The sequence below is a fragment of the Ahaetulla prasina genome, chromosome 6, assembly GCF_028640845.1.
Source record: "Ahaetulla prasina isolate Xishuangbanna chromosome 6, ASM2864084v1, whole genome shotgun sequence".
In the NCBI taxonomy this organism is placed as follows: Eukaryota; Metazoa; Chordata; class Lepidosauria; order Squamata; family Colubridae; genus Ahaetulla; species Ahaetulla prasina.
Window position 1 is genome coordinate 73,278,238 of NC_080544.1, and position 26,860 is coordinate 73,305,097.

The 26,860-nt window shown below is 35.8% G+C and overlaps 1 protein-coding gene across 4 annotated transcripts in view; it reads right to left on the reverse strand.

The window, feature by feature from the left end:
• The window catches only part of SPSB4 (splA/ryanodine receptor domain and SOCS box containing 4), a 201,734-nt gene that overhangs the window by 55,522 nt on the left and 119,352 nt on the right, over positions 1 to 26,860 (reverse strand). Inside the window, exon 1 of one of the 4 annotated variants that reach the window (XM_058188812.1) lies at positions 8,888 to 9,514. The exons of 2 other annotated variants lie outside the window; for them this stretch is intronic. The gene's annotated coding sequence lies outside the window, so the exon portion shown is untranslated. Of the gene's footprint in view, positions 1 to 8,666; positions 8,865 to 8,887; positions 9,515 to 26,860 lie in introns of those variants that run through there. One more of the 4 variants, XM_058188813.1, reaches the window with a different exon arrangement.

A 26,860-nucleotide genomic window follows, 5' to 3' on the forward strand; every position in this document is an offset into this window, starting at 1 on the left:
TAGGGATTCAAACTGCCGAACTTTCGATTGGCAAGCTCAGCATCTTAGCCACTGAGCCACCATGCCTGATGTATTTGTATTTTTTTAATGTATTTTTATTTTTGTTGCACATACATAAAAGACAATGCTTGTATTGCAAGAGTCATTCTGACAAAACTACTTGATTTTTGATGCTTCTATTTATTTATTTATTTTTATATAGTTATTCATCATATTTTTAATAATACCCATTTTCCTTAAGTGACTCTATTAACAGATCTGGACAGTTTAAGTGGATTTGCAGTTAGCACAGTTAGGAGTACACTTTAAAAAGTGCCCGGCTGCTATACAATGTAAAATTCTAGAGTCCTATTAATCCAGTACCAAACGATCTGCACAGCTTGCTGGATGGATTCATATTTACTTTTAAAGCATTAAATGGCTTAAGATCTGACTATTTAGAAGGCTGTCTCTACCATAATTTTGTTTGATGGGAGCTAAATCTAAGTGAGAGAATAGAATCACCAAATGAAACAGATGAATGGGCTATCTAGACCACTAAACCCAATCTGTGCAGGAATATAAAGATACTTGAAATAGCTGTCTTGCTTTTATTTTAACATATTACTTAGTGTGCAGATAATGGCCTTCTCTTGTATTGCTCCCACACTGTAGAATGCACATTTTCTGGAACTGTTTTTCTCTATCACCATCTTGGTGTTTAGAAAATACGCAAAGATACCTGGTTCTGCTTTAGTTAATTTTAGTATCCAATTTAATGTTATGTTTTATTATCAAATACTTGTTTGAGTAAAAAAGCAAGAGTATAAACTGAATAAGGAAAGCTAAATAAGCGAAGAAACTATAATTTGCAATAAAGCAACACAATCACAATTTTTAGTGCAAGGAAATGAAACTTTTCAGATAAAACATGCTGAATGAAAACTAAATTTACAGTTTGACAGGCAAGGTCTTTCTTTCATCATCTTTGGGAGCAATGTTGGAAGTTAAAACTCACCCCTCTCCTAGAAAAATGAAATATTTTAGGATATACTAAAGAGGCAGGATATTTCCCCCTAAAAGGGAGGCAGAAACTCATTTCCCTCACCTTTGTCAATGGGTCATTAAGGCCTCAGCATCCCATCTGCAACACAAAGGACCCATCTAGCAACAGAAACTCCCCACATGGCACTTGGGAAGATTACATCAGCCAGCAAGGCTAGCTATGACCTCTGACAGTAACAAATCCAGATACTCTTCATGTGCCCCAGGAAGTTCAAAGCCAGAGATGGTATAAAACCCAGGGACTCTTAAGCATCTCTTCCCTTTTCTGCTCAGGAAGTCAAGCCATGTGATCCTGTCCAATATTAAACCATCTTTCCAAGCAGTCTCCACGTTTTCAGTGTCTTTTTCCCTACTTGGAACTGAACCCATTTTTTCCAACAGCAGGAAGCAAATTTAGAGTGTTTTTTGTGGGTGGGTGTGAAATTTAACGAATGGTATGTGTTGTTAGTTGTAAAGTCATGTCCGGCCCATTGCGACAACTTTCCCCCAGGTCTTCCTGTCCTCCATCATTCCCTGAGCCTATTTAAACTCACGCCGACTGCTTCAGTGACTCTATCCAGCCACCTCATTCTCTGCCGTCCCTTTCTTCTTTTGCCCTTAATCGTTCCCAGCAATTTGAGTGGGCTTGAACAAATGGAGCTGCACATGTGCGTGCACACTTGCCCCTGCTCGTACTGAACCATTCCGTCCCCCCTGCCAGTCCGCAAAGCCAGAAAGATTGCTGAACTCTGGCCTAGATGACAGCCAACACCTATTCTAACTTTTTCATTCTATAAACCTTTTTTTAAAAATGAACATTTTAAAATAGATTCCAGGGAAAAGAAATCCGTATCTACTATATCTGGGCTGCAAAAGTCTGAATGATCACTAGATAGCAGCAAAAAGTGATATATTTCTGCATCTTTTTGTTGTCATCATCTCATAGTCACCAAGATTTTTTGCCCTCGTACATAGCCTTACAATTTTTTTTGATAGCTATATGAAATGCTTCTATAATTTAAGAATAAAATGTGCGGAAATGATATCCATCACACTTTCAATTTCATACATAATGGTTTTATTTCTTCATGAAAGAGATAGATATCACTTGATGATCTGGAACATTTAAATACCTGACCATGCTACAGATTTCTATTAGAAGTTATAACCTTTTAGCCAAATGCTGTAAAAGAAAGACTTGAGAAAGCAAAAACAAATTACAATGAGATGAATGTCAACCTATGTATTAACAATCAAATCTTAACAGCCTTTTCGAACTCTACAAATATTTAGTATTTGATCCAAAGTGAGCCTATTCTCTGCTTTCAGTTAAAATTGTGCAAGAAACACAATCTATAAAAATCTGGAACTTTACATACCTGATAGTAAATTTAACATATCCTAATTCTGAAGAGGAAAGTACAAGATTTAACTGCCAGAGTTTAACATAATGAAGAGTCTCCTATTGCATAAAGTTTTGCAAAACATGGATATGTTGCTTAGTGCAATTTCCAAAAGATATGGAACTTCCCCCATGAAATAGATGCTTTGTTTTACTTTGTGAGAAAGGGGGGCAAGAAGGGATTCCAAGCTTCTGAATAAATATTAAGTTGCAATCTGCTTTCTGACAGACATTAGTACAAACATTAGTACCAAATTAGATTGATTCAAGCTTTCTAAGTTAGAAAGGACTTTCCATTTTGGTTGCTAAACATCAGCCTGCGATAAAGGTAGAAATCTCTATATATAAAAGTGAAAACCATTCACGCATCATCACAAAATCTCCAGAACCATAAAGCCTACGAACTTAAAATTTGGCACGTATGTTCCTCTTGGCTTCTAAGTGCTCGCTAAGAAAGGATTTTTTGAAATGACCATCAGATCATTAGTATTTCTTATATTAACACTCTCTGATGCTAAGGAGTTAGACGTTCTACTCCCCCACCCCACCTGAAAAGAACTCTGTTCCAACTGCCACTTGGGCATGGGCATGGCCAGCATGTGACTCATCCAGCCTGCGGCCTGGGAGTTTAGACATTCTACTCCCCCTCCCCACCTGAAAAACGCTCTTATGCTAAGGAGTTAGACTGAGGGAGAGAAGGGGATAAGATAGGATCAATGGGGCCAGCCTGAGGGAGAGAAGGGGAAGAGGAGAGGAAAGGCTTCTGTGTGGCAAGCCTGAAGGAGAGAAGGGGAGAGGAGAGGCCAATCGTAACTACTCATTAATTTTCAAGCTGTGTCGATTTATCAAGTCCGATCACATAGTTTTGTAGCGGAGCAAAAGGTATATACAAAAGGTAGATACAAAAGGTATCTAGCTAGTTTAGAAATAAACAGGATTAGATTAATTAGATAATTAGATTAAATTAAATTAATTAGATTAATTAGTGTTTAATTCCATTAATTGAATCTAAGATTCCTATTTAGATTGGTTATAAAAGGAAGATGTACTTCAAGTGCAGTGTCATTTCTTGATTTTCTTCCAGCCAATGTTCTAGAATTCATTGAGCTGGCAACTGATCCCCATCATAGAATGTCAGTTCTTTTACAGCACTGAGGTCTCTGGGCTTCATAGTGCTCTCAATTCTTAATTATTTAGGTGCCTGAATAGATTTCTCAAAATAGACATTATATTCTGTATTAAATTCCATCTGGTTTAGGGGAGGAAAAAAACTCACTATCTAGTCAGAAACTACTGCATTAATAGGAGCAAAAAGGAAAGAGAAAAAAGAATTATCACAGAAAAAAGAATTAACACATTAGAAAAACAGAGATATAGGTTCAGGCTAGATATAGGAGGACTTTCTAATATTAAGAGCTATTTGGCATGTACCATGGACAGACCACCATATGAAGTGATGAATTCTACTTCACTGAAGGCCTTCAGAGAGAGGCTAAATGGGCATCTAATGTAGATATATTAGTGGATCCTGAAAGGAGTAGAAAATTGGATTAGATAATGTTGAAGATCTCTTCAAACTCTATGATAGTTATTACTTATTAACAATAGATCACTCCCTGAATCAGGCAAAACAATCCAGTTACAATGTAAATGGGTTCATGATTAGCACTAAACTACGATTACCTGAATAAGCCATTATTGGCTTAATCAATAGACCACACAAAGTCATCTATAAACTACAAACTGAATTCACACACCATGCCAAGATCTCATATTTTGGTTGGTGTTTTTTTTTTATTTAATAAATTTGGTTACCACCCAACTCACTGCAAGGCAAGTACTCTTGGATACACACACACCTATATGTATGTGTAACATGTTTAATATCATAAGCTCAGTCTATTATTTGTGGGGGGGTTACTGTTTTATTTAAAATATATTTTTCAGAAAAGTTAATACCAATAAGTGGACTAATGACTAATGCTCAATTTAACTGAATTATAAATTTTTCATGAAATACATTTAAGAAAATCCTGGCTGAGGATTTCCATGCTGAGGATGATGGGAGTGTAGTCCACCATACCTGGAGACCACCAAACTGGGAAGGTTGTGTTAACTATTAAAAGACACTGATTAGGTTTGTAAATTTGTTTCAACCTCCACCCTAGAAACCTAAGCTACAAATTAACAAATGTTGCATAAAACTAAAACTTTTCACTTAACATATAAATTGACTGGGACTTGCAATATGCTCAATGAATTTTGCATTTGTCATTAACTTTTGAGTAGTTTAAACTTTATTGCAGTTTCGTTGATATATGTGAGTTTGAATATTAGAGAGAAATTAACTTTTTGTCTAACTTGAACTAAAATACATAAATTATACAGTCTGAACTTGCAACAATATAAATCTGAAACTACAATTTACCATAGTCTTTCCCAGCAAGGAACTTTCCCAACACCTGAACTTCAAGTTGCATAGTCTTCTATCCAGGAAGGATACTGACAATGATGCATGAACAATTTGTCCAAAATACCTGGACAACAGAGGGTCTGGGAATGGTTATTTACCATGCAGCGCTATTTTGTAGTAAGAATTTTAATGATCATGCCTCCATGTGGGATACATCATATTTTTATATTTGCAACTCGAATTTTATTCTGTATTTGGATCCCATTAACAAAGGACTGCACTGATAAAGATAATGACCAACTGTCATTTCATTTCATATATACAAAGCACAGTCTAGTTGAAACCATGATGACATTATTGTGCATTTGCACCTCATATATAGAAACTCCTACATAATTAGTGTTTGTTTTACGTATTCTGTTTTATGCTAACATTTCTAGCTTATGAACACACATTCTTTTCCCCCTGATCATGATTAGAACAAGAATGCAAAATTATTGTACCTTTTCATTGCTATCCTTTGGTTTGTATCTATTTTGTCCCTAGGACAGAGAGAAATATTTTCCCATAACGGGTAGACAAACAAATACCACACTACAATCTGAAAGATAGTTTTGATTCTACAGATGAGAATGACTTTAAATGCGCACAAAAATACAAGAACACGAAACAACAGGGAAGTGCTGGCCACATATTCTGGGAACAGACTGTTTACCTTGGAATAATCTTAGTAAACCAACACCAAGAAAAGCAGCAGATGTACATGATTCAGTTAGAGGACAAGAAGCAGTGTAAGATGGAACACTCATTAGAACAGGGAGATCTATTAGACAGAGACAGAAATAATGTTCAGATGTATTGTAAAAGACCATATTAATGAATGAAGCCAGTCATCCTAAATGAACCAAAGGTGACAAATATATATATATATATGTAATATTATAAATATGCTTTTTAAAATGTCAATGAACCTAACCATCTTCAACCTTGATTGATAGTTACTGGATTGATTGATTAATTATATACTATAAGGTCAGCATGACTGTTAACAACTCCCAAAGTAGGCTTTCTCCAAATTTATCTGAACTCAGGCTGACTTTTCAGAACTATATTCCTATATTATATTGGCCTAAGGCTTGGGATTTACATATTCCAATAGCATTTGAAAATTATGAAACTCTAGCATTTTTTAAATTTTCATCAAGTATGCTACCTCAGAAGGTAAGAACTGAATCTTGAGGATCTTATAGTTTAAAAGCATTTTTTATTAAAAGCATTTTACTTTTATTAAAGTAATATTGATGTCTTGGAAGAAGGCTGTTAAATAAAGATTATGAAGAACAGTAGTACTAGTTAGAATCAGCAATTTCAAAGAAAGAAGCAGAAAAGTAAGGACAGCTATTTAAAAACATAAATTCTCTTGAACTAGATCCTGACCTCATTAAAAAGTGTTCAAAAATCCGTTAAAAAGATCTCTGAGAGAAAATGCAAACCCTCAATACAACTATATTTCCAAAAGAAATATAAGAACTAGCCTTTTAATTTCATTGCTTACTAGTAGATTCAACCTTGCTGTGTTTTGTATGCTGTTCCAGCAAAAAAAAAGAAAAAAAAAGAGGGGGGTGGGGGGTATGCCCAGGTATAACAAAGACAATTCTCAGTTTTGGCCTGTGACAACACTATTTTTCCTGCCAATTGTAACCAGTCAATCAGTCAGGGATGTAAGTGGAGTAAATATGCAATAAATTATTTGTGAGAATTGAACATGGGAACAGAATTGCTGAATGAATAGGAAAATAAATTCCTGTTCCTCAAGACATCAACATCCAGCAGATGGAACACCAGTAAACAGGACACGAAAGACTTAGTATGACAAACATTTCACTTCAAAGAGAGTTAGACAGTAACCTACACACAGAACTGGGACAAGCAGCATCTAGGGAGGAAGGGAGACAGGAATAGTTGTCTGCTCTTGGTACACGGAAAATCCATTATGCTAAGCTTACCCTACCACAAGAAGTCTGGAGACTTAATGAGTATTGCCACAAAGCAGCAGGAGTGAGTTTTCACTCAGCAGGCATTGTGTGACACGAGGCTATTTATTTTGGAAGCTAACAAGGATCTGCAACAAAAAGTTTTCCTTGGAAGTCTAAAATATTTCCCCTCCCCTTCCCCATCTAACCATTAACCATGATAAGTGGACCAGCTAAGTGAGATCTAATCTATGTCAGTTTCTTTGAAAATATTGTGGCTAATAACTTGTTTCCCATTGGTTTTACTGGAACTGAAATGGCTAACATAGTTTAACTGCACTGCAGTTACTTCAAGCCCTTGTCTTTAGTGGTTGAGTTACACACCTATGTGACATAGGTAAGGGAACTCCTTTCAAGGTTGCTAGTTATTTACAAACTAGGTATATACCAAATATATAAAAGATATCCTTTCATGGTAATTTTCTTTACCGTTCTATTCAAATAGTTCCTGGTTAAAATGCCAAAATAATGAGATTCAATAGGACCGCTGCCTTAAACAGTGGACTCAGTCTAATCTATTGTTTGCCACAAAGAGTTATATAGAAATGTGGTGCTTCATTTCACAGCTTCCAATGCATACTCTGTTCTTCTTCAGCAGTGTCTTGAGAAAGTCAGAGTGTCTCAGATGCATTAATAAATTAAGCTTCAGTGCCCTTGCCAGAAAGGAAAGTATTACTTTTCTCCTAAGTGCAAGTGATGAAACTGAGCAGAGGGGTTGTGCTGGGTCAAATAACAAGACATAAATAGAAGAATGGCTTCCATTCTTGAATTTGAGATCTTAAGAAGCGCTCTTCATCCATGCTACCTCTACAGTTATTGATGCTGGCACCTATATATACTGTCCCCTAATATATAATTCCATTCCTCTATTTGTAAAATTAAATAAAAATCTCAATAGAGACAGGAACTTTCAGCATCCACAATGCAACAAGATATATTGACCAAACAAACAAAGGTTAAACGGCCAGAAGCTGAAAGACATTGGCTGAGTGCTGCCTCTTCCCAACTCTACAAACACATTCCTTGAATGAATTATTTCACAATGGAATAGTTTCTATCACCCAGGACAGGACAAGGAGTACTGCTGAAAGGACTGGGAAGGAAGAGACAAAGTAAATTAGGCTAATCACTTTAAGCAAAGCTATGATTAAAGCAATAATTGATAACCTTTGGACACAGAACTTCTGGTGCATATAAAATTCATATACCCTGCCCCTCCACTTTTTTAGAATGAGTTATTTGTACTTAAAAATCCAGTAACTTTGCAGGAGTATTGAGAAGAAATCAGATGCTCTGGGAAGCATCTTTAGCACAAAAATGTAATGCTTATTGTAGAATTTACATTACTTTTTTACAAGGCTCAGCACATGCAAAGCACTACCGTCACAGCGTTTCATCAAGGAAGCTTTGATCACAGGAAATTATTCTTGCATCTCTTAGAACAAGTCTGGTAAATTACCGTAAACCTCGTCTCGGCTCCGTTTATAACATCCTGGCAAAATATAATTGTTTAAGACACCGCATGTAACCTACCGCACGCTTATTTGTTCTCGGATAATCAGCCACTTATTCCTCATACAAACAAGCCAAGCTTAGCCAGACTTTAAATCTGCATCTACAAAAAACCGGTGAAGTTCTATACACAGTTTTATTTTTAGCAACAGCTGTTTAATCACCAAGCCAAGAATTGTTTTGCTTCAACGTTATATTTTTTGAGACACAATTAAATGTTGACGTCCTATAGCCGGCTGAGTAAACCATTCCCGATTAGCCGTCACTTTTTCCAGGCACTTACCATAAAAACAATGAAGCATCTCGCCGTCAATCCCGCGTGCCTTGGATTTATAGCGTGTACAGTGCCTCGTCCTTTTTTAAAGTATGCTTAAAAATCCAGAGAGAAAGACAAGCCACTTGGAATCACAATCAGCAGCAGAGAATCTCGGGGACGTTTACAAGACTATTTCCCTTCCACAGTGGAAAAAAAAAAAACCACGTCCATACCCCGTTATTGCTTACCCCAACTGGTGGCTTTGATACGCTATTCCCGCTCCGGAGGCAAAAACTCCGAAAAGTTGGAGCTCAACGCCGGGGAGGAACCACACCACGGTGGGGTGATGGGAAGTGGGGGAGCTGGCACCAAAACTCGGCAGAAATAGCTCGTCCGCTTCCCTCCACTCCCGGCCCGGCGCCGGTTTCTGGACTTCGCGTGGTCCCACGCGTTTGCAGCAGACAATCGAGGCGAGCCGCACCGACAGGAAACTCCCCGCTGTAAACTCTCGGCAGAAGGAAAAGTGGCCTCTGGGCAGCCTGCCCTTTGCCGCCCCGGTTGCCTCGCCGTTGTTTCTTCAAAGATTCCTCCACCTTTTATGCCTCGGCTTTCTTCTCTCTCTCTCTCTCTTTCTGCCCAGCCTCTCCCCCGCCCCTTTCTTGCTCTCCCCTTTTATGACACAGACAGCCCAGATGGGAAGAGCCTGCAGCTAAAGCCAGTCCAGCACCCCATCCTGAAAGCTGATCTTGCTGATCTCATCACCGAGGGCTACTAATCCAATGACCGGAGAATTAACAACAGATGGTGACGCCCCTTCTCTTCCCCCCCTCCAACCCGCCTCCTCGCATCGCCACTTAGCCTACACGCTAAGGGAAAGAGGGGGGTGGGGGGGAAAGGCCGCCCGCGAGCGAACGAGGGAGCGTGCGCGAACGCCCACCCAAACGCGAAGTGCGAGTCCACCGGCAGACTGCAGAAGGGCAGCAGAACTGGTCTCACGGTGGCCCAGATTGCATTTCCTGTCTGTGTGTACACACTTCTCTGCCAGAGTTTAGAAAAGCGGGAGCTGCATTATTTAACCCCTTGTGAATAAATGATGACTTCACAATCAAAAGAAAGAAGTTCCTTGATGTCTGTGATTTTGAGAATTTCCCCTCTTTTTGAGGAGAGGGGGGAAAGTGTGCACTGTTTTGGCTTCCAGAAGATGCTTTTTTTCTTGTCCTACTCAAGCATCCTGGTTTTTGTTTTCAATCAGTTGTTATGCGGATAGCTTTGTTCCAACAAATGCTACCACCCTCCTTTAAAAAAACTACCACCTAAACCTCTTGCAGAAAATAAGAGTTCAGCCAATAAATTTGCTTTCATTTGAAGCCTATTTGTGTGCAGTTTAAATGTCTTCCAGTGAAATAATAGTTCTCATGTAAAGTTCCCACATTTTATCAGTGTATGCGCCATTCTAACTAAAATATAACCTTTTTTAACCCAACAAACACCTTCCTTGTTAAGGAGATGACCAGAACAATGCAGATGGCCAGAACAATGAATTAAGAACACTTAAGAAATAAACCTTCATTAGTCCTAGGATTCATGCCCTTCAGCAACTGGTTTGAAGATGAAGATGCACCTTGCAAGAATGTAATCATGATTTAAAACCATTGATAAATCTTACTTTTTTGTTCTTTTTAAAAAAAGTGCTGGTACCAAAGTTGTTGCTACTGTAACTTTTCCATATAATTGAGCTGTTCCAGTTGAGCTGATTTACTGCAATTAATCAACTGATTATCCTGAAATGATTTTAAATATTAGTATCCCTCTTTCTACCCTTCAATTGATCCATTGGAAAATATTCTGAAAACTGTGTCTTATTTTAGTTCAATGTTTTTGTATGGTTCATGAACTGACAGTTCTATTTTGGTATTGAGAAGTTTTGGGTCTATTCTATCACTATTAACATTTTTAGATCTGAAATAGTCAATAGTAGAGATTTCTAAAAGGCTTTTCATCCATTTTGAATTAACTCTTCCAACCCTCTCACTTTCATTAGTTTTGAAGGTATTTTTATTTCTATGTCGGTCTTCGGTGATATATTTCTGCTCAAATGGATTTAAAAAGTGCAGCAGATAAAAAAGCAAGCTTCAGAGGCAATCTTTTGAAAAATTCTTAAGAACTGTTTGAAAGAAACTTGGATGCTTTAAAATATATGAGAAGCCACAATAGCTAAATGGACTTTCACCCTTATTTCATTTTTCAAGGAGGTCTGTGGCTGTAAAAGGCATACTAAAAATTTCCAGAACCAAGGAAGCTTTGCCCTATTTTTATTTAGTGCCCCAGAATATTTAGGCTAGCCACTCATATGTATGAGTAGGAAAATGCTGCTCATATATGAGTAGGAAAATGCTCTTTATCTATTTGTAACATAATTGGGAAAATAGCGCAGTTTAGAAGAATTCCTAATGGAAGATATAGCATGATTCTGCGTGCATTTAACATGTACCTTGCATAGTTCATTTGATGGAAGCCAATCTAATTATCTACTATAATGAAAAATCAGGAGGAATCCAACCTGTAGTACTTTTTAAACTACCAAATGTTAGTAAAGGCATTAGCCGATAGCTTTTTATTTTCTAAAAAAATAAAATGCCTTTACTAAAAATAAAATGCCTTTACTAAAAATCTGAGAAAATACTACTAGTTTCCTCATCTTTTAGCTAGTGTAGACTAAAATGGATATTTTCCTATAACGTCTACTAGTGATGGATGGATGGATGGATGGATGGATGGATGGATGGATGGATAGATAGAGAGATAGATAGATAGGATTATATGCATTTTGTCTTTGACAATATAAAAAATAATAGAACTTGAAAATACCACTATAGGAAGAGATAATTTTTGATCCTGGCAAAACTGCCCCAGTCTACGTATTTACTCTATCCCACAGAATTAATGAGCAATCCTTAGCTGCACTCAAAGCAAGCTAAGGAGACCTGCCTGTGTTCAAGATTCTATCTGCATAGTAATATAAAACAAGCTTGTATTATTAATTCTTTATATACTACTTATTCCTGAACGTATGGAAACAAAAATAGGGCTTCACCACATCTTGGTGAACCAAATCTAGTACCTATAATTGGAATAGCATTTAAAAGAAACTTTCTATTTCAAATGCAACACTAGCAAACACTGTTCCCTTCCACAAATTCATATAACTCTGGATGTGACTGTTCTGCCAGATTTCATATCATAGCCATGATTCCAATGGAAGAGAATAGCCATGATACTTGCTATGCTTTTATATAAAATAAGGCAATAAATAAAGATCAGTAACAAAAATATATCATTATTTTCTTAAAAGGTAGAATATGTTTTAAGTAGATTCTATGACAAACCAACAGCAACAATTTAGTTGAATCAGCTATTTACTATACTTGTATCCAATATTTCTTCTAGATTCAAGCAATAGCAATAGGACTTAGAATTATATACAGTACCTCCCCATAGTGCTCTACTGCACTCTGAGCAGTTTATACAGTCAGCATATGGCCCTCAACAATTGAGTCCTCATTTTACCAACCTCCAAAGGATGGAATGCTGCATCAACTTTGAGCCAGCCAGTGCTGAACTCCTGGCTGTGGGCAGAGTCAGCCACCAATACTGCATTTCAAGCACTTCACCACAGTTGTGAAAACCACTGCCTCACTCAAGGTAACATTCATAGCAATCTCAAATCAGTCTCCCAACCAGGACCTTAAGGAAATTTGCTGGACCTTTAGGTCCTTAGGTCGCTTAAAGTCCAGCACTTGTAGCACTTTTTATTGTTACAGCACAGTGCTAGCATCTGATTTTACAGATTGTATCATGATTTGGGTCACCGAGGCCTCTGGATCTGTGTCACCTTTGTAATATATAACATGTTTGTTTTTTTACTGAAACTGAAATAAATATTTTGCATAACTTACTGTAGTTGCTGATAAAATGGAAAGTTTCCAGCAATATTTCTAAAGTAGCAGTTGTTGTGGATGCTTCCTGCTTTAGATGGAAGAGAAGGATGACTGATTTTGCCCTTCCTATTAATGGCACTCCTATTTGCTGATAATGTGGTCAGCTATAATTTCAATTTGCAATCTTCCTATTCATGCCTGCCTTCTTTTCATTTTTCTTGGTTTTCTTTGCAATAAGCGCAGGAGCTATTTCAATACTCCCTCTTGCCACAAGGGAGAAAGTATCACAGCGCAAAAATAGTTTCATCCCTTTCTCAGGCTACAGAGGTGAAATCTTCTTCCCAGTTAGATAACTTACTAAGGCTGAGGTGAGAAAGATCTGGCACCAAATCAGTACATTAATAGTATATAATAACAGATGCTTATAAATGTGATTTTTTTTCAAGTACGTTTTATTTGGAAGCACTACCTAGTTCCTATATTAAGGCCTGCTAATTTAAATAAGTAAATAATGAGAAGCCCTCATCTGAGTCTCAAAATAGCACATCATTATCTACAAAAAGTGGCAAAAACATTCATTGAAGTTTATTCACAACATGTTAAAAATAACTGTCATCTGTTCTCTGTTACTTCATAATGTATGATGGTTTATACTTACAGGAAGAACTTGTTATATTTCAGCACATGTAGTATATTAATATGCTTGCATAATTACCCTTAAAGTAGGATCTCAACTTCGTAATTTCAATTCCTTAAATTTGATTTTACCCACAATTTTTTTCCAGACTTGTTCTTATGTGATTGCAATAAATGAAACTAATGAGGTAGGAAACAACATTTCCAGACCAGAAAATGTCATTATGTCAATATACATCAGGTGCTAGACATTTCAAGTCTGTTTTGAAAATGTCTACACAAAAGGCAGGAAGAAGTCCAGAATAATCTCACAGCATAGATTTATATACTGTATGTGCTCATTTTATGAGGCGATTTCCTATGTTTAATTTTTGTCTGCAAAATCTTAGTTCCGTCTGTGTAACAAGCCGCTGAATAAAGTGTTAATATCTGGTGAGCTGAGTTTCAAAGGTACACTGGTGATGCTAGAAAGTAATAGACTGTATACAATAGTGATTAATATGCAGTTCAACTGTGTTATTATCAGTTCCTCTGCTGCCCAGAAGTACAGAGAAAAAGGAAAGCACTGTTATTTCCGGAATTCATGGCTACAGGAATTTGCTGATTTTAGTAGCTAGGAGTGCTTTTTATTGCCAATTGCAACTCCAGACAAGACTGATATAATGTGTAAGTCGATCTACTCCTTAAAGACATTCTGGAAACTTCAAGTAGTGCAAAATTTAACCATCAGAATGCTTGCAGAGGATTGGCTACTTGGTTATATCAATTTTGAAACTTGGCACTGTTTTCTGTTCATTTCATGCCCAGTTTAAAGTGAACCTTCACTCTGGGACCAAGAGACTACTTGGGCTCTTATGGATTTGTCTATATACTATAATCAAGTTGCAGGTAGCAGCCACTGGGCCTTTATTATTGGCAATTCGATGGACAACAAATAGTATTGAATGGAAGCAAATATTTTTAAAACACAGATTAGAGCCGTGGTGGTGCAGTGGTTAGAATGCAGTATAGCAGGCTAATCCTGCTGACTGCCAACTGCCAGCAGTTCAATTCTTACCTGCTCAAGTTTGAGTCAGCCTTCCATCCTTCCGTGGCCAATAAAATGAGGACCCAGATTGTTGGGGACAATACGCTGATTCTGTAAACCACTAAGTGCTATTGCTATAATATTCAACCACAAACATTACCCAATTATTAATGAAACCTGTGTCTTCACATGTTTTAATATAGTTGAATGAATGTTTAAAAGTTTCTTCATTTTACCAAAAATAAAATTTCAATTTCAGTGTTTTTGTCTGTTGTAAAAAACAGATATAAAATATGTTTAATTATAATATGTTAATTTGTAGGTATGTTACATACTTTTAAACTTCTGGTTTTTTTATTTTATGTAGGCCTGTAAAGATGCCCTTTTAAGATTTTTATTCTATACTAAAAGAAATGTAAATTTCATTTATAACTTTTTGATCTCTATTTCACCTTGGCATCCTGATGTAGATCACAGAGAAAATCCTATACATAAATGTTTAAATAAGTTTTCTTTCTCCTGTCATTTTTCTAATTAGATAGCTTTTTTAAAAATCATAATTTTTTCTGACAGGAAATCAGACGAATATTTTTAGTCTTGATTAAATAGAAATAGCTATTAAAAGAAATACAACTAGAGCGATATAATTATATAAACAGTTAAAGTGTTTCCTGCACAATTACCAATTTGATATTAAGGTATTATTCAAAGGTCTTTTGCGAATTTTATTTTATTTTTTTTCTACGTACTTATTAAAACTTTTAAATGGGAAGATTAAAAACCAACATAAACTAAAAAGTAAAGACAAAAACAGATAAAGAAAAAGAAAAAAGTATAAGAAAAGAAAAAAGTTAAAGATAAAAGTTGAAAAATAGAAAAAATATATAAAGAAGTGGCTTCAAATATTTGTACAAATGTTTTAATTTCTCTCTCTCTCTCGTTACATCATATTATTATTTACCTATCCTTTCTAATCATAAAATGTATGATTTCATATTCAATATTACAATATATTAATGTATTCATATTCAATATTACAATATAACTTAAGACAAAATATAATCAGATTACTACTTCTTGTAAGTTTTCTTACTATGCTACTTACTGTTTCCTGAATCATACATACGAGTAGCTCACATACACAGAACACATTATAATTATTGGATATGGATGTAAGTATCTCTAAGTAATTGCTTTCTCAGGATAAAATCACACATATTTAAAAAATGAGATGACTATTAAATGTCTCTCCATCATACTAGCTGGTCCATAAATACCAGATGCAGTAATTCTTTCATTAGCATTTTAAATACATTGCAGCCTTTATTCCTTCATTAAAATGTATTTATTTCATTAAACATAAAGTTTTGCACTACATAAGTAGCAACATTTGTGTTAGTAACAATTCATCTTTCTATGTTCTGACATTCAGAGTCCATTACATCTAAAATCAAAATGAAGACATTGTCCCTTATATATCTCGTTATGCATTTATTTAGTTATTTAATCTTTAATTTTGTAGAATTCAATAAAATATAAAACTTAAATTGTAGTATACAATTTAATAATTATTATTTTAATACTTTCAATACTCAAAATAGCGTTAAAGTAGCAGATGATCTCAGGGTTGAAATGCTCCCGGTTCGGACCGGATCACCCGATCCAGTAGCAATGGCGGGTGGTTCGGAGAACTGGTAGCAAAAATCCCTGCCGCCCCCCATGCCCAGCTGAGCCACGGGATCATCAGATTTTTTTTTAACTTTTAAAAGCATTTTTTCTTCAGCTGAAAAAATGCTTTTAAAAGTAAAAAAAGCCTCTGATGATTGCGCAGCTCAGCTGGGATCATCAGAGTCTTTTAAAAGCTTTTTTTCTACATTTCTGAAAAAATGCTTTTAAAAGGCTCTGACGACCCCAGTTGAGTTGCCTGATCGTCAGAAGCTTTTTTTCTTTTAAAGGCAAAAAAAAATGCTTTTAAAACAAATTAAAATATTATTATTATTATTATTATTATTATTATTATTATTATTATTATTATTATTATTATTATTATTGTTATTATTATTATTATTATTATTATTAAAAGCCTCTGACAATCAGGCAACTCAGCTGGGATCATCACAGTCTTTTAAAAGCATTTTTTCTTCTTCGGCCGAAAAGGTTGTAGAAAAAATGCTTTTGAAAGCAAAAAAAAAAAAAAAGTTGGCCACGCTCACCCAGTCACATTACTGCCCAAGCCACGCCCACAGAACCTGAAGTAACAAATTTTACATTTCACCACTGGATGATCTACAGCAACAGCTCCCAACCTTTTTGAAATTAGAAACCAGTTTTGGGGGGCTGGGGGATAGTTTTGCATATTACCTATATCCTACGCATGAAAGCTTCACTTGCTTGCATGGCCGGGTTCCCAACAGGCCACAGACCAGCATCAGTCCATGCCACAGACTAGGGATTGAGGACCCCTGATTTGAAGTCAATACATTCAGTAAAATCCATAAAATGCTGTAAAATATTATTAGCTATAAAGTTAAGACAAGAAAAATATCTGATGGAATGAAGGGCTCTAATAGGCTCAAAAACTAAAAGTTGTCTCTCATTTTAATAGTCGAGAATAGCATATAAGACTTCATAATAATTTGAAAGCATCATACAAATCATGCCATTAAGCTGAATATAATAGCTCATTTGAAAATGTGCACTGCACTTCAGTATAAATTAAACATACTCAAATTTACAGTAAGAGCACTCATCCTTACATTTTGTACTCTTAGTGGTATCTAGACATTTTATTGTTCACTAAAACAAGACTAGATCTAACTCTTAATATCAAATTATATGGAAGAGCATGCTCTCTGGTTTTCTTTTCTACAATTTTTTTCCTGAATTTCTAATTTAACCCAGTTTCCATTTATATTTGAAAGTCAGATACAAGATTTAAGATATTTCACGTATTCATTCTGCTGTCCATGAGCTCTTATGAAATTTGTTTCTTGCAAATGTGTTTCTAAATACAGAAATACACAAAATACACAAAGAAAACATACACATCCATATTTATATATATTTGAAATAGGAAAAAAAAAGGCTGATTAGTTTGTTCAGTTTTTCTATGCTGGTCTATTTCACTGAAATATTGCCATGTTTCAATTATTTTGTTCATTAATTTTATTAAGGGTATTTAATGTAATGTTATTTCAATTTTATTCAATTTAATGAATTCTATTTAACAAATCTTTGACATTTTTCAGCTAATCACTCTATCAAGATTTTAACAAACATAAGTATCTGAGGCAATTTACCTATATAGTTTTAAATCCTATAAGTGGCCAATTAGTATAAAAGTCCCAAAAATAGGGAATAATCTCTTACACAGTTTGAATACAAAAAAACTATGTAGCTGCAGACAACCATCTGGGGGCCAGGAACACAAAAAGACTGCAAGTCAGGGTGAATATATAAAGAAACCTTAGGGATTTAGACGTGTGTACAACACAAAGATTCCCCATTGTCTTTTGTTGTGTGTGAAGGCCCTTTTCCATAAAAAGAATACAGGAGCACCTAATCAATGCTACACATCAGGGAGGCAGTCTTCAGATGGCAGCCATCAGTTCTCGCTAGGACAGATGGTGAACAAAAGTGAAAAATAAACAATACATGTGAGCCAACTAAGTAAGCCATTCTATCCATGAATGAAACCCTTGTCTTTGGAATTCTGATAACATACAACCGAAACATAATTTGTGGGATAAAAAATTATAGTCTTCAAATCCAAGAAGTCAATACTTCATAGGATAATGTCACCGGACCTTTTTATTTTAGATTACCCATCTATAATCTTTTCATAACCAACTTTCAAACTTTCTTAATGTTTAAAACACAATGGAAGTTAACTCCATTTTGTAATCTCTGGTTTTCTTCCCTATAGTTGCACATACAAGAATTTCACATAAATGCTGATTAAAACTTTAATAGTTACATACAAAATTATACACAAAATTTAGGCATCCCTAAATCAAATTATATTATCAGTAAACCACTTGTGAACAGAAATTGATACATTTCCCTGGTTAAGTTAAATGTAACATCTTTCTTCAAATTCAGATGTACAATTAATACTCATGTGCAGGTCTTTTTAGATAAAAAAAACCAATTAGTATAGCAAGTGCAAAAGTTTGGACAGGATTGATTACTCTATAACCGTGATGGGACTCAGCGCCCTCTCTGTGGGCACGTGAGCCGTCACCCCAGTTTAGCTCCACCATGCATGCGTGATCACATCCCACTGACCAGCTGGTCTTTGTGCACACATGCGTGGGAGCAGGGAGTGTGCAGGGGGCCATGCATGTATGTGCAGAGGTTGTGCATTGTATTTTAGAGATTAGGGCGTACATGCGCATTTGCACATGTGCGCTTTGCTCACTCATTCTGGAAATCACTGCTCTGTAACATCTTTTTTTTCTCCCTCTATGATGCTTTGGATTCAATAGTTATGGAGATTCTCAATCATCCAGATCATTGTTGTCCCAAACTTGCTGTTTCCAAAAGAGAAGTGGACTTTGTTTTTTTCTTTGAAAACATTTTACTTCTCATCCAAGAAAGCAGGAAAGTCCAGTTGCCTTTTGGAAAAAGCAACTTTACGATCAGTGTTAATTCCTGGTGGCTATCTGCTGCATTTTCTTGGTAATATTTTAGAAGTGGTTTGCCACTGTTTATTTCCTAGGGTGGACAGAGAATGACTGGCCTAAGGTATCTAGCAAGCTTTGAGCCTAAAGTGGAAATAGAACTCAAGGTCTCCTGTTTCTAACCTGTTAACTTAATAAGAATGTTAACTTTGTCCTGAAAACAGCTAAGATAACTTTTATTCTTCCTTTTGGAAATTTATATCATCCTGTTTTGCTGAGATCTTCTAGTTCAGAAACATTCCTTGGACCAGGGGTCTCCAACTATGGCAACATTAAGACTTGTGGACTTCAATTCCCAGAATTCTGAGGAATTCTGGGAGTTGAAGTCCACAAGCCTTAAAATTGCCAAGGTTGGAGACCCCTGCCTTGGACTGCATCTTGAAAAATCATAAACTGAAGATATTGGATAGAATATACCATACTACTATATTTCAAAGCAGAACCATTGACCATATTCTTCACTGGCTTTTTGGCAGAAGAGGCTCATCAAATCTGGAACTTCATCTCATGTTACAAATGAGGTTTCTTCATCTCATGTTACAAATGAGGTTTCCTAGCATGCTACTGCGAAGCAAACCAGGAATCTGCATAAAACAAATCCTAACTTCAAATTATGATTTATGAGTGGCACTGATTATTGCATTGCTGCTTTCATTTATGATAGGCCCCTAACATTTTTTTAAAGTTTTATTTTTCATATCCAACAACTCATCCAATGTACAGTCATATACAATTAGTCGGGCTTGCCCAGTCACCACCCGCTCCTTTTAACTCTCTTCCCTCTTCTACCTTCTTCTACTTTCCAGACCTTCCTCCCCTTTTTTTATCTACAGGCTCTCCTCCCTCCACCCTCCACCTTCCTTCTTTTTTGTTTATTTATTATTTATTTATAATTACATTTCTATACCGCACCATCTCCCGGAGGACTCAGGGCGGTTTACAGCCAATGTTAAAATACCCACACCAATACAATATTAGTATAATAAATAACAATATTTAAAAAACAATTAAAAACAAATATTTACTTCTCCGTCTTTTACCCCTCATCCTTCCTCTTCTCCCTCTTCTACCCCTCTTCTCCTCTTTCCTACCTCCTACTCTCTCATCCTTTCTTTCTCCCTCCCAACCATTCTAAAATGGTAGCTGGGCAGACCCGACCCAACATTAATTATATTTATATATATATTCAATAATCCCTGTACATTAACATCACTCCATCCTCTACCCTCATCCCCCCACAGTTCCCCTCCCCCTTACCCCCCACCCCCCACCCCCGACTTCCCAGAACAAAATGCAGGGTATCAAAACTAACAATCATAATCCAAAATAAATCTTAAATTATAATCTCTAGTCACTCCACACATAATCATACTCTCAATTCCCCTCTCCTTCAAAAATATATCTAATACAAAATATTTCCTAAATTTATTCATATGCTATTCGATATTTTTTTATCTGATACTTATTTTGAATATAATCAATCCACATTTTCCATTCTAAAATATATTTTTCTTGTGTATAGTCTTTCAAATAAGCAGAAATTTTTGCCATTTCTGCCAGATTTGATACTTTAAGTATCCATTCTTTAATTGTAGGTAATTCTTCTTTCTTCCAATATTGAGCAATCAAAAGTCTTGCAGCTGTTATTAAGTTCAAAATCAATTTAGTCTCTATAGCTGAACAATCCATAATTATTCCTAGTAGAAAGAACTGTGGAATAAACTTAATCTTCTTTTTCAGAATGTTCTGCATAATCCACCATACTTTGATCCAAAATGCTTTAATTTTTTTACAAGTCCACCATATATGGTAATAAGTGGCATCTTCACAATCGCATCTCCAACATTTAGCCTGTACATTAGGATACATACATGACAACTTTTTGGAGTCTAAATGCCATCTATAAAACATCTTATAAAAATTTTCTCTCATATTTTGCGCTTGTGTAAATTTAACATTCTTCACCCAAATTCTTTACCAAGTTTCCAACATTATTGGTTGCTGAAAATTTTGTGCCCACTTAATAATACAATCCTTAACCAATTCAGTCTCTGAGTCTATTTCTACTAATACATTATACAACCTCTTAATATGCTGTTGACCTTGATCTCTCATTTGTTTTAACAAATTATCCTCAGTTTGCTTAATACCTATTTTTTGATCTAATTTCCATCTTGCTTGTAATTGTCCATATTGAAACCATGTATAATTTTTCCCTTCTTCCCCCATCTTTTCTCTGGATTTTAATTGTAATTCCCCCTTTTCCATACAAAGGAGATATGCCCCTAACTTTTTTAATCCTCCTATAAAATGGTCTTTCAAATTTCCACCACATTGTAAAACCAATTTTTAAATTAAAAAGTATCCTCCAAATGCTATTCTCCACCTAATGTCATATATATACATGCCCCTGAAGGCAAGTAGTCTATTGTTTGATTTTGACTATTATTGAAGTAATGAATATACATTACTCTTTAGCCCATCTGCCTTCACAAATGCAAAAACAGGCTGCATAAGAGCAGCATCTGCTTTCATTAAAGATAAGAAGATTGAAAAGGGCAGAGCTCCCACCTACATAGTATGTATATCCTGTGGTCCTGCTTTATAGAGAAAGCAAAAGGAACAATGTATGTCCTGGAGTAACCTGATATCTGATAATGATCCTTTAAAGAAGATGATTTAAGATGCAAAGATTTGCAAGTTGATTCTGGCACTAGAGCATTATGAGGACTACTCACACACACATATGTCATCAATCTGAGTTGGCATTTCTACTGTTTACATAATGATAAAGATCATAAAGATAGTCTCCACATCATATAAAATTAAGTACCAGTGGGTTGTGACTCAGCATAAAAGGTGGGCCCTTGTCAGTCTTTCAAGTAGACAGGGTCAAGAAACAGGAGTTACTAGGAGTTTTGAAATAGACTTTAATGCAGTTAACGTAACAGAAATTGGAAACCTGTCATCTCTGGCTTCAACTTACACATAAAACAATCAAGAAAAGTTATTTTGAGTTTTTTCCCCCCTCAAACTTTCTACTAGCCCAGTCCTTAAATATACATTTCTGTAATTTTATAATGGTTCAACTAGTTAACTCCTGTATTTCTGGGTCAAATTCACATTATTTCACAGCTTTTGCTATGCCTACTTCCCCTAGTAGGAACATTATGGGATCTCTTTAAGCTCTTACATAGGGGAAGAAAGAGTCATGCCAGCTCTATCAATTTGTACTATTCTTCCAAATAATTCCTGAAGCATATAGAATCCTCCAACATAATTAACTGAGAGGCTCTAAATGCAGTTTAGCAAAATTGAACCTGCTTTCTGTACAACCTCTATTTATTAATTCTTGCAGCACATTATTACTTCTGCCATTTAGATTTTTTATCCCACCTTTATTACTTTTATAAATAACTCATGATGGCAAACATATCTAATACTTGTTCCTCTTTCTATTTTCCCCACAACAACACAACTGCGAAGAGGGTTGAACTGAGAGACACTGAATGGCCCACTATCACCCAGCTAGCTTTTATGTCTGGGGCCTTCTTCTCATCTACTCAATCTCAAAGTTGGTTGTCCTGTTATTTAGGTACACACTTCTGGTTTGCCATATAGATCCATCACAATTTTGGTCATGCCATCTTATAGAAATTTTGTCAGAGTCCATATGAATTCAGATAGCTAAAACATAACAATTGCTCTTTGGATAGGATACTAATGTGCGAAAAGGGCACATAAAATTTATTTCTATGCAGGATTTTTGGCATTATCTGAGAAGCACAGCTATCTAAAGTAATATTAGGGAACATATTTAAAGACGTCCAACAGATTTGTTTGATATACGAGAGGCTAAAAGCAGCTTTGTACCATATATTAATAACTGGGATAATTTGTGGACCTGATTTCGTTTTTTAAAAAACAAAGTGAATGAATCCAACTTTTAATGCAATTGGCATGGATTACAACATTTGCTATTAAGAAAATCAATTGACTCATTTATTCCAAGCTCAAAGGAAGAAAAGCTGACAACGTATTTACTGTACTTTGATTTACACTTTAGTTCTAGCTATCCTTTGTGTGGGAGGGAAGATCAGATTTAATGGCAGAAGACTCAAATATTGTGATCAAAGTGAACAGAAAACAAACATCTTTTGGGAAGTTGGAAAAGCTAAAATTTAATAGAAAACCTAGAAAATAATGAAATCTCTTAGAGTTATCTGAACTCTGAAGAATCTGTTACAATCCAATAAGCAGTCATCTCCTATCTCAGGGTGTCAAACTTGATTTCATTGAGGGCTGGATAAGGGTTGTATTTGACCTCAGGAGGCCAGGGTGGGCATAGTCAGCATGACATCACTAGTGTGTCATGCTGACATCACTAGTGTCAGAGGTGCCTGTGGTGGCCTGAGTGCTCTGCTAGTGAAAATGGGCTCCCGAATAGTCTATGGACAGAACTGGAAAAATAACAATATACCATCTGAAGACAATGTAATTAGAAAAATCATGGAATGTGCAGAAATGGATAAGCTTATGAAGGAGATACAAGAAAAAGAGGAAACAGAATATTATTTAGTATGGGAGAGATGGTATAAACGGTTGGAGAAAAAGGGGGAAAAAATAAAAGTGCAAGGAAAGATTAAATAACGGATAACTAGGAGTAGAAATAGAAGAACAAATAGGAAGAAACAGAAATTGTAGAAAGGAAATTGGGTACACGTGTATATTTAAGTATATATGTAAATAAAATAATTAGCATAATATAATATATTATAGTGATATACATATGATATATTAGAAATATATGTATAAAAGATATATTAGGATAAGAGAGAGAAAATGTATAAGTATTGATCACCAACGCAAAACTGTTGAAAAGAAGAAAGTGTTAATATTTCTTTTTTTAAAAAATCTGTTTAATAAAAATTATTTTTTTAAAAAAGAGAAAAAAAGAAAATGAGCTCCCGAGCTCTATTTTCGGCTGCCACAGTCTCCTGCAAGCCTCTGCCAGTGAAAACTTTGGCTTGAAAGGCTTGAAATTTTAAGTCTGGATAGCCTTGAATTACCCCGTCTACATTCTGACCTATGTTTAGTTCATAAGATTATTTACCAAAATGTCCTACCTGTAAATGAGTACTTTAATTTCAACCATAATAACACAAGGGCTATCAATAGATTCAAACACAATGTAATTCGCTCTAATCTTGATTGTAGGAAATATGATTTCTGCAATAGAGTAGTAGATGTCTGAAACATTCTACCTGATCCTGTTGTTTCACTAATCCCCATACCTTTTACCTTAAACTGTCTATCGTGGACCTTTCATGTTTTTTAAGAGGTCCCTAAGGGGGTGTGCATAAGTGCACCAGCGTGCCTACTGTCTCTATCCTGTCCCCATTTATATGTAATCATTCCATGTGTTTATGGCTATGTTTTGCCTATTTATATCCTTTTATTTGTGCCAATTTTCTTCATGTGTCCATGTCTATGTCTTGTTTCCTTGTACTTGTTGACAATTAAATAAAATAAATAAATAATAAAATAAATAATAAAATGGAGCTCGAGAGGGCTCAGTCATTGCTGTCAGACAGAAGCCAAGAACTAAAACAAGGATCAGAAAATCAAAAACTAAGCATAAAAATATTATTATTATTATTATTCAAATACCTTTTATAGCCCTTTTTCTCTAGAAAAATCAACTCGATGGTCTGATTGGACAAGAGTAGTCTCAACTTTGACAACACTTTATTGCTCTAGAATAAGAGTAAGTAAATATAGTGCCAAGTCTCTTTTTGGAATCCTGAAACCTCTTCAACCCTAGTTGCTAATATGTATGGTGGTGCTTCCTGCTATTTTAAAATAGGAAATGCATTAAAACTGTAGCATTAAGTCCAAGTATTGGTTCATTTAAATTAAAGAATTAAATTACGAAAAGTAAAACACTCAAAAAATAAATATTTAAGCCTGACTACATGTTACGTATCCATATGTTCTATGTTCAGTTCAGTATTTGCAAACAAAAAAGTTGTCAATCTTTATCCTAGAACTGCGTAGCCATATCAGTGGACACACGAGCTCAGCTCTGGCGTGCATGCGTAGGCCGGCCAGCTGATTTTTGGGCCTTCTAGGCCCACCAGAAGTAGGGAAACAGGCTGTTTCCTGCCTCCAAAGGGCCTGAGTGGTAGTGGGGAAGGCCCGTTTTTCTCTCAATACCTGGCTCCAGATCCTATCATTCTGGGGAGGGCGAAAATGGCCTTCCCGACTCCCCCAGGCCCTCCAGAAACCAGAAACGGCCCATTTACCAACTTCCGGTTGGAGGGTTTGCTGTCCTCTGTCTTGGAGGCTGAGGACAGCAAAAAAAGTCACTTCCTGTCCAACCAGACGTGTTCTGGCCTCCAGGGGGGTGGGGAAGGCCGTTTTTGGTCTCCCCAAACTCATAGAGAGGCTCTGGAGCCAGGTGTGAGAGAAAAACGGGCCTACTAGGCCATTACGTGCCAGGATGGGGGGGTTGCACATGCATGCATGGGGGTGGGGTGCATACAATTATGGGTGTGGGCACACATGCGTGCGACACCCCCCCCCCGCTGCCCCCTCCTGGCACACAATGGCAAAAAGGTTAGCCATCATTGTCCTAGAAGATGCTCCAGAAAGAAGTGTTTGAGCTTTGCAACCCAAAATGCTACATATAAGAGAATTCTTGATCTTAGGCCTTTCAAGAATGACTGATGGTAAATGCAGTTAAATGCCAAGTGCATTACTTCTGGGGAGGTGGCTGCCAGTAAATATATTCATTTTAAAAGATTTATTAAACATTTCAAAAACTGAACTTTTTGTCCTCTGATATGCAATTCTTCCAGGGTTAATAAAACTATCTTTTGAAGAACCTAGAATCTGAACTACTCCAGATTTCTTTTTCTTTTCTCAATTGTATGTTTTTTCAAGTTGATATGATCTCCACATTTGCAGATTCAGGATAATTGTTTCAGATAATAGATAAGCCTTTTCCCATAGAAAATGATAAACAGTACTTGGAAGACTTTTAAGAGTGAATCTCAGTCTGTTTTTTATAAATGATATATTCCTAGACATTTAATGAGTTTAGACTGACTGTAAGCAATATAAGGATGACATAATATTTGGCTCTTTTACTTCAAACAGTTAAATCAAATTAACAGCCCACATAAATCAATTAATTACATTGCCTGTAAATGTTCCAGTGATGAGAGTTATCAGGTAACAATTATAGCTAGATAATAAAACTATATGGGACCAAATTTCATAGAAGAAACTGGATTTTCCTTACAAAACAAATGATAAGACAGCAAGAAATAACATTGTAGCAGGAAAAGAACTTTCCAGAAATGTGGCAAATGTTATAATGATATTGGTAACTCAGAAGTCAAATAAAGACAATAATTAATAATCTTCTATATTCACAATTTCAACTGCATAGAAATTGCTTAAAGAAGAATAGAATAGAATAGAATAGAATAGAATTGAATTGAATTGAATTGAATTGAATTTTTTATTGGCCAAGTGTGATCGGACACACAAGGAATTTGTCTTGGTGCATATGCTCTCAGTGTACATAAAAGAAAAGATACCTTTATCAAGGTACAACACTTACAACACTTAATGATAGTCATAGGCTACAAATAAGCAATTAGAAAACAATCAATATTAATATAAATCATAAGGATACCAGCAACAAAGTTACAGTCATAAGTGGAAGGAGATGGGTGATGGGAACGATGAGAAAATTAATAGTGCAGATTTAGTAAATAGTTTGACAGTATTGAGGGAATTATTTGTTTAGCAGAGTGATGGCGTTCAGGAAAAAACTGTTCTTGTCTAGTTGTTCTGGTGTGCAGTGCTCTATAACGTCATTTTGAGGGTAGGAGTTGAAACAGTTTAGGTCCAGGATGTGAGGGATCT